Source organism: Mizuhopecten yessoensis, unplaced genomic scaffold (genome assembly GCF_002113885.1).
Source record: "Mizuhopecten yessoensis strain PY_sf001 unplaced genomic scaffold, ASM211388v2 scaffold9173, whole genome shotgun sequence".
In the NCBI taxonomy this organism is placed as follows: Eukaryota; Metazoa; Mollusca; class Bivalvia; order Pectinida; family Pectinidae; genus Mizuhopecten; species Mizuhopecten yessoensis.
Window position 1 is genome coordinate 176243 of NW_018407915.1, and position 8244 is coordinate 184486.

Genomic DNA, 8244 nt, shown 5'->3' on the forward strand with positions numbered 1-8244 from the left:
TAAACCACGCCTAGTCTGGGTTCGCTCCCCTGATTTTCTCTCGCTATTGCGGTAACTGATATGTTCGGAAAAAGTATTAGACGTTGATAATAAAGCCCAATATAGGAATATACTACAGGAAAATATCACATTACAAAATAGCGGCTGTAACAAACTCTCTGGTCCACCTTTTTTTAGCGATATGTAACAAATGTTAACTGAATTAAGTCAACTACAACTGATGTATATGTTTTTAACCCTGCGACCGTGGTCCGTCATTCCTTCCGTCCTTAAACAATTCTTGTTAGCGCTATTTCTCATAAAGTATTGGAGGGATATTTCTCAAATTTCACAGACATGTTCCCCATGATCCTTAGTTATGCATATCGTATTTTTGGGACTGATCACAAAACCAAGATGGCCGACAGCCAGCCATCTTGAATTTGAGAGTTAAAATTTGCTAGTGCTATTTCCCAGAACTAATTGGAAGGATCTTTCTCAAATTTCACATGAAGGTTACTCATGATCCCTAGTTATGCATATCGGTTTTTGGGACTGATCACAAAACCGAAATGGCCGACAGGCAGCCATCTTGAATTTGAGAGTTAGTACGTTAGGGCTGTTTTTCAGAAAGCTCTGGAGGGGTCATTCTCAAATTTTACCTGAAAGTGTCCCATTGTACATGTATCTAGTTACGCATATTGAATTTTGGAACAGCAGGGAAAAATAAGATGGCCAACAGACGGCCATCTTGAATTTGAGAATGAAAGATTGTTATTTCTTAGAATGTTCAGGAGGGATCTTTCTCAAATTTCATTTACATTGTATACGTCGTAGTTACCAATAATGGCATGACACGGCGAGAGAGAGAGAATATGTTGCTTATCTTGGGTGTTCTTTGAAAGGGTTGATCTAAAACCCTCTACGCTTTCTGCGTACACTACTATATCATCACAGTTGGTTCCACTCAAGCGATGTTTTGATGAAGAAGGAGTTCTTGTATGCTTCCTGTTTGTATCCTGGGATGAGTAATGGCCTTGCGTTGTTGACAATGTTCCTGTTTAATGTTGCTGATGTTTCATAGTTCACATAACGCTTTGTGTTTGTTTATCGCGTCCTTCCAGAGTGCTGGATTATCTGATCTTGGGGTAGGGCTGGTATTAACCCCTCAACTACTTTGTACATGAATACTAGCCGCTGTGATTTCCTTCTGTTTTGTAAGGTTGGTAGTTTTAGGTGTTGTAGCATTTCTGTGACACATCCTTCATCCCAACTTTTGTAATTTCCAGTAATTAGGCGAGCTGCTCTTCTTTGTATTCTCTCTAGTTTTTCAATGTCTGATTTTAGATGATGGTCCCAAATAATACTGCCATAGTCCAGAATTGATCTAAAAAGGGATATATATACTGTTTTCTTACACTCTTTTGGGCAGTGTTTTAAATTTCTTCTCAAAAAGCCTAAAGTTGAGCTCGCTTTCCTCGCGATGTTGCTTATACATGTATGAGTACTCCATTTTAGGTCGTTTGATATCTGGAGTCCTAGGTATTATGGATTGTTTTGTACCTCTTCCAAAATGTGGTTATTCAGACTGTAGAATTTTGAAGTCTTTTTCCTAATTGACATGATGTAACATTTTTTGGCATTGAATTTCATGCCCCGTTTATCTGCCTATTCTTCAAAGTTTTGTAGGTAATTTTGGAGGATGTTATGGTCATTGAATGTTCTGATTTGTCGATACAAAAGGCAGTCGTCGGCGAAAAGGCGTAGTTGTGATTTGACTGAGTCTGGTAGGTCATTTATGTGGCAGAGGAAAAGGAGTGGTCCCTCCGGAGGCGACGTGTTCCTCCTGAAGGTTCCAAATGGTTCCTAGTTTCGCATTTCGAATTTTGGGGATGATTGGAAAACCAAGATGGCTGGCAGGTGGTCACATTGAATTTGGGAGTAAAAGATGCTTAGCCCTATTGCTCAAATAGTGTTGGAGGGATCATTCTCAAACTTCACATAAGGGTTCTTCTTGTTCTTAGTTATGCATATAAAATCATATCGGCTGGCCATCTTGTTACAGTTTAAGTTTGTTATCGCTATTTCTCAGAATTTCCTGGATGATTTTTTTTCTCAAATTTGATATGTAGGTTCCCCTTGGTCCTGAGTTGTGCATGTTAACTTTTAAGGTTGATAAAAAGATTGATTAAGATGGCGGACAGGCAAACTGATCAAACAGATAAGAGAAAGGAAGAGAAAAGATCGAACTAACACTGAACTACTGAAGATGGTACAATAGTGGGCGCCAAGATCCCTCTGGGACCTCTTGTTTATAACACGGTTAAACAGGACACAGAGGACTTTTATAAAGATCCGATTAAAATTAACACATCATTTTACATGTAAAAAATGAACGGACGGAAAAGGGGACGGTGGTATAACGGGATTTTTGGTCTGATATAACTGACTTGCGGCAAAAATCACTAATTTTTAAAACAAAATATATAAAGAACAGCAGAGAGTATACCACTGGCTTTATACGTCTCAAGAGTACAGACGGCCGCTTCAGAATTATTGCATTGACAATTATTTTAACTAAATATGGCTAAAAATCATTATCATGATATTCTGTCTGGTAAGGTTTTTTTACCGATGATGTTCGCGACGATCATGTTTTTGTGGAATCCTGAACACAAGTTGCTGTCCCATCCAGGAGGCGCTGGACATGACGTAAAACCTTTCTTTGGAATATCTATATTTGGCTCATGTCGTTTCGCCTTATGTGTTGGGTCTATATGGGTTATATCAGCCTCACAATGACAAATGACCAAATGGCTGTTATAGACTGGATAGTACCTTTACATCTCCGCCGTTCATGTAACACGTGTCCCCAGCTAGCAGTCAGACAGTGGTTAAACACTGGGCTAGCGTGAAACCAACGTTGGCTCGAAATGCGTGTGTGCAACGCTGTAAGATTGGCGCAACGTCGGACATCAGCGTTAGCACAACATTGTTACCCCGACATATACAAAATATTGTTGCCGACAGAAATTTGACAAAGCAACAACCTTGACATTAGCAGCGTATTGGTTGTATTTCAACTGGTGCGCCAACGTTGGCTTAAAGTTGCAAATTATGGTGCCCTTTTAAATAATTTTGTATGTTGGGTCAACTTTACAAATGCGCCTGCTACCTTGCCGACCGACTGCAACGTTGGCCCAACGAACATTTGCTGACTGGGTTACTCGAATTCCTCGCTATATTTGGTTGTTCTTGGCATTTTAAAGTATTTCCAGTTATACATTCTTACCTGCTTCAACGCATCTGATTGCGCTTGACAGCTCATGAGTTCTCTTGGCGTTGTTGATCAGTATTTTGCTTTTGTAGGATTGGTGTTTTACCTGGAGCTCTTCGTGAAGGTTTCTGAAGCATTCCTCCATGTTTTCTCAGAATTTGTGTTAAGGGTATCAGATTGTTGGAGTCAGTTGATTTGCTATAGTGCGCAACGCGTGTCTTGGTTAGGTTAACCATGGTGTCGAGTTGAAAGGTTGAAGAAGGTGTATGACGAAGACCATGCTAGCCTCACGTTGTACTTAGAACTGGTACCTGCTTATCCTACGAGGCTTTACCCTTTGTACGTACGGACATCATCCCACGAGGCTTTACCCTATGTACGTACGGACTTCATCCCACGAGGCTTTACCCTATGCACGTACGGACTTCATCATCCCACGAGGCTTTACCCTATGTACGTACGGACTTCATCCCACGAGGATTTACCCTATGTACATACGGCCTTCATCATCCCACGAGGCTTTACCCTATGTGTGTACGGACTTCATCCCACGAGGCTTTTCCCTATGTACATACGGACTTCATCATCCCACGAGGCTTTCCCCTATGTACGTACGGACTTCATCCCACGAGGCTTTACCCTATGTACATACGGACTTCATCATCCCACGAGGCTTTACCCTATGTACGTACGGACTTCATCCCACGAGGCTTTACCCTATGTACGTACGGACTTCATCCCACGAGGCTTTACCCTATGTACGTACTGACTTCATCATCCCACGAGGCTTTACCATATGTACGTACGGACTTCATCCCACGAGGCTTTACTCTATGTACGTACGGACTTCACTCCACGAGGCTTTACCCTATGTACGTACGGACTTCATCCCACGAGGCTTTACCCTATGTGCGTACGGACTTCATCCCACGAGGCTTTACCCTATGTACGTACGGACTTCATACCACGAGGCTTTACCCTGAGCTGTACGATAAGCAACTTAACAGCCTGCTTCCCCAACCTACGGTGTTTACGTGTCGCAGTTTATTCGGAACTCAAGAACTTGCTCCGAATATCATTACTTCCGCAATAGATGTGGACTGCTGGCGGACAAACTAACAACACAGGTTGATGAAGAAGACTAGCGACACATTTTATAGTCGACATCAGGATTTCGCAGGGAACAGCTATTCCTGTGTGTGAGATATGACGGTCGACGAGCATGCTCATTATAGTGCCTTGTGTTATTGTTGTCACTCACCCGAGCTCTCGATGCGAGCACGTGACATTTCTTGGATTCGACTCAGATGTACACGGCGAGTGTCATTGTTGAAGCAGAAGAAGCTTACCCTTCCGGAACACCTGGACTTACTCTCTTTGTACATTTTCAAAGGTTTCCATGTAAATATATATTTTGTTCATATTTTGCCAAAATTCGTCGATTTAGGGTTTGAACTGTGGTTTAGTTGACACTTCGGTACTCTCTGTTTGTTTTCCCCATGATACACTAGGGTCCGTATTTATGAAACCGTTATCACGCTGAAACATGGATTCTGTTTTCAAACCAATTATTGTGTTACTTGCTTAAATCATGTGACACGAAAACAAGAGTACCGCGGGGCGGAATAAAATACGCCCGTCGAATGCCATATAGTGTTATATACTTTCTTACATTGAAATAAGATCTGCATCATACTAAGAGTGGTTAGCTGATATGCTATAAAAAATGTAGGAGAAATCTTCAGACAAAAAATCAAATACTGAAATGAACAAAAGGCAATAAATTTTGCAAACATCGTTGAATCAAAATTCTTTTAAGGGAGACACAACTTCATATCATGATTATCATGTATACCAAGTTTCGAAGAGATCGGTTGAAAAATGTAGGAGAAGAATTAGATCTCCGGACAAAATTCAAATACTGAAATGAACAAAGGGCAATAAGTTTTGGAAAATTAGTCGAATCAAAAAACTTTTACGGGAGACACAACTTCATATCATGATTATCATGTATACCAAGTTTCGAAGAGATCGGTTGAAAAATGTAGGAGAAGAATTAGATCTCCGGACAAAATTCAAATACTGAAATGAACAAAAGGCAATAACGTTTGGAAAAATTGTCGAATCAAAATTCTTTTAAGGGAGACACAACTAATTTACTTCATATCATGATTATCATGTATACCAAGTTTCAAAGAGATCGGTCGAAAAATGTAGGAGATTTCCGGACAAAAATCAAATACTAAAATGAACAAAGGGCAATAACTTTTGAAAATTAGTCGAATCAAAATTCTTTTAAGGGAGATACAACTTCATATCATGTATACCAAGTTTCAAAGAGATCGGTCGAAAAATGTAGGAGAAGATCTCCGGACAAAATTCAAATACTGAAATGAACAAAGAGCATTTACTTGTGGAAAAATTGTCGAATCAAAATTCTTTTAAGGGAGACACAACTTCATATCATGATTATCATGTATACCAAGTGTCAAAGAGATCGGTCGAAAAATGTAAGAGGAGATCTCCGGACAAAATTCAAATACTGAAATGAACAAAGAGCATTTACTTGTGGAAAAATTGTCGAATCAAAATTCTTTTAAGGGAGACACAACTTCATATCATGATTATCATGTATACCAAGTTTCAAATAGATCGGTCGAAAAATGTAGGAGGAGATTGCCGGACAAACAAAGTTTACGCCGGACGGACGGACAACGCCATACCATAATACTACCGTCAAATTTGACGGTCGTATAAAAAGTAAAGTCTAGGCATTGACAATATTCGGCTTTATATCTTTCCAAAATGTGATTATTTTTGTAAGTTGTAACACTGGAACAAGGCGTTTGAGCATTGGAACGGTTTCATGAGTGCAGACTCGGATCAAGGTGGTCGATATGCTTAACACTCCAATATGGAGCTCGTATATAGATATTTAATGTCAGGTATTTTGTTTCAATATCTGTATATTCTTCTTCTAGACAACATATATAACTAACATTTTAAAATGAAAACTCAGGATCCCCAACCAGATTTACCACCCTGACCTTCCTTTCAAAACGAAAGCTTTCTATTCCTGCTTCTGATATGGTGATAAATCTATTCAATCATCGCCTTTCCTGATGTTCAAGTAACCTGGAATATGAGTGCTGTAAGTTGTATCCAGACTGAATTACATCAGTATGTATTTATAATGTAATATCTGTGTAACAGTGAATTCAAGGAAGATCGATCATTCGGTTCCTTCAGTATGACTTCGTGTGGAATTTGTTCCTCCACATATCAAAGTCTACTTTGCAATGTGAGAATGTCTCCATTAAAACTAAGCTGGTAATAGCATGTTGTTGTTGAATTGATCAGAGCTGATGTGAGATCCAGGGCAAACAGTTTCCTTGTTATGATTTAGGGACTAAGATCCCAGAGGTAAGGTTTGACCAGAGGTAAGGTTTGACCTAGGGTCATTTCAGGTAACATTCAATGTGTTCCTCTATTTAGGCCCAGCCAGTTTACACATTTATAGGGTTGGGGTCTTCAACCGTTTCCGTGTTTTGGCTAAGGGGCTAAGTCCCCATGGGCAGGGTTGGACCCCAGACAAATCCTGGTAGCATGAATATATTCTCTCAATGACTAGTAATAACAAGCAACAATTGCCTTTATTATATACATGTAATACCTCTGTTTTATAGACCAACAACACAACACTTATGTCTTGGATAGTATTTTATTAGCAAAGCCAGTGATATCTACAGATTATAAAAATATTCTAGTTGAATAGTACTTAATTATGGCTGGTGATCAGAAATGATATGTAGCATATTTTATATGTGTATATATATAAAAAAATATTTCCTAAGTATTCAAGGTACAAAACATGTTCATGTAAGTTAACAGGAATCATTTGTGACCAGCACAGCGGAAAAGTTAAAAACCCCAAACACTATCGTATACAATAACCTGATGTCTACAGAAACAGGAAATAATGAACAGATTATAACATACAGACCACACAATAACCTGATGTCTACAGAAACAGGAAATAATGAACAGAGTATAACATACAGACAACACAATACAATGAGACTTTGTCAGTTTAAATCTAGCCTAACTTTGTAGACCTAGAATACCTACATAGTTATTTTACCTGGAAAATTTAGACGATATATTCTGACTAACAGTGAAACGTAGACTTGAGTACCTGTCTCAGTACCCATTCTCTCCTGTCATAACTTTAGATGATATGTTCTGACTTACAGTGACATATAAACTTGAGTACCTGTCTCAGTACCCATTCTCTCCTGTCATAACTTTAGACCATATGTTCTGACTAACAGTGACATATAGACTTGAGTACCTGTCTCAGTACCCATTCTCTCCTGTTATAACTTTAGACCATATGTTTTGACTAACAGTGACATATAGACTTGAGTACCTGTCTCAGTACCCATTCTCTCCAGTCATATTCAAGTCCTATCAGGACACAAAAAAACCTGTGACAAGTGATCCTGTTTATGGGACATGTATCTCTCTCCTAAATCTGATTGACAATTAGAATCCTGTTTGATATCTGTAGTGGCTAATGTACTGATGGCACATAAGAAAGGTGGTCCACATGGAATACATATTTAACAATATGGAAAACAAGGATCATTGTATTACATTAAGTTCATTGATTTTACCCTGAAATATCTATGTACACACAATAGAAGATAGAAATAACACTAAAGTAAACATTTTCATTTTTCTAGACGAAAGTGAATATTAAAAAGTAACCTTGTAGGTCCAGTGAGTTAAAAAAAATGGGGAATCTAAAATAAAAAGAATGTTTAAAGGTAATACCAGGTAAAATTAAATATAACAACATCATTTAGTATTTCTTTTGCATTGATATGAAAAACAATTGTATTTTTTTTTTAAATATATTTTTTTTAACTTCCATTAAAGCATATCAGGAGTAAAATATACTTACCAACAAATAAACGAAATAGTAA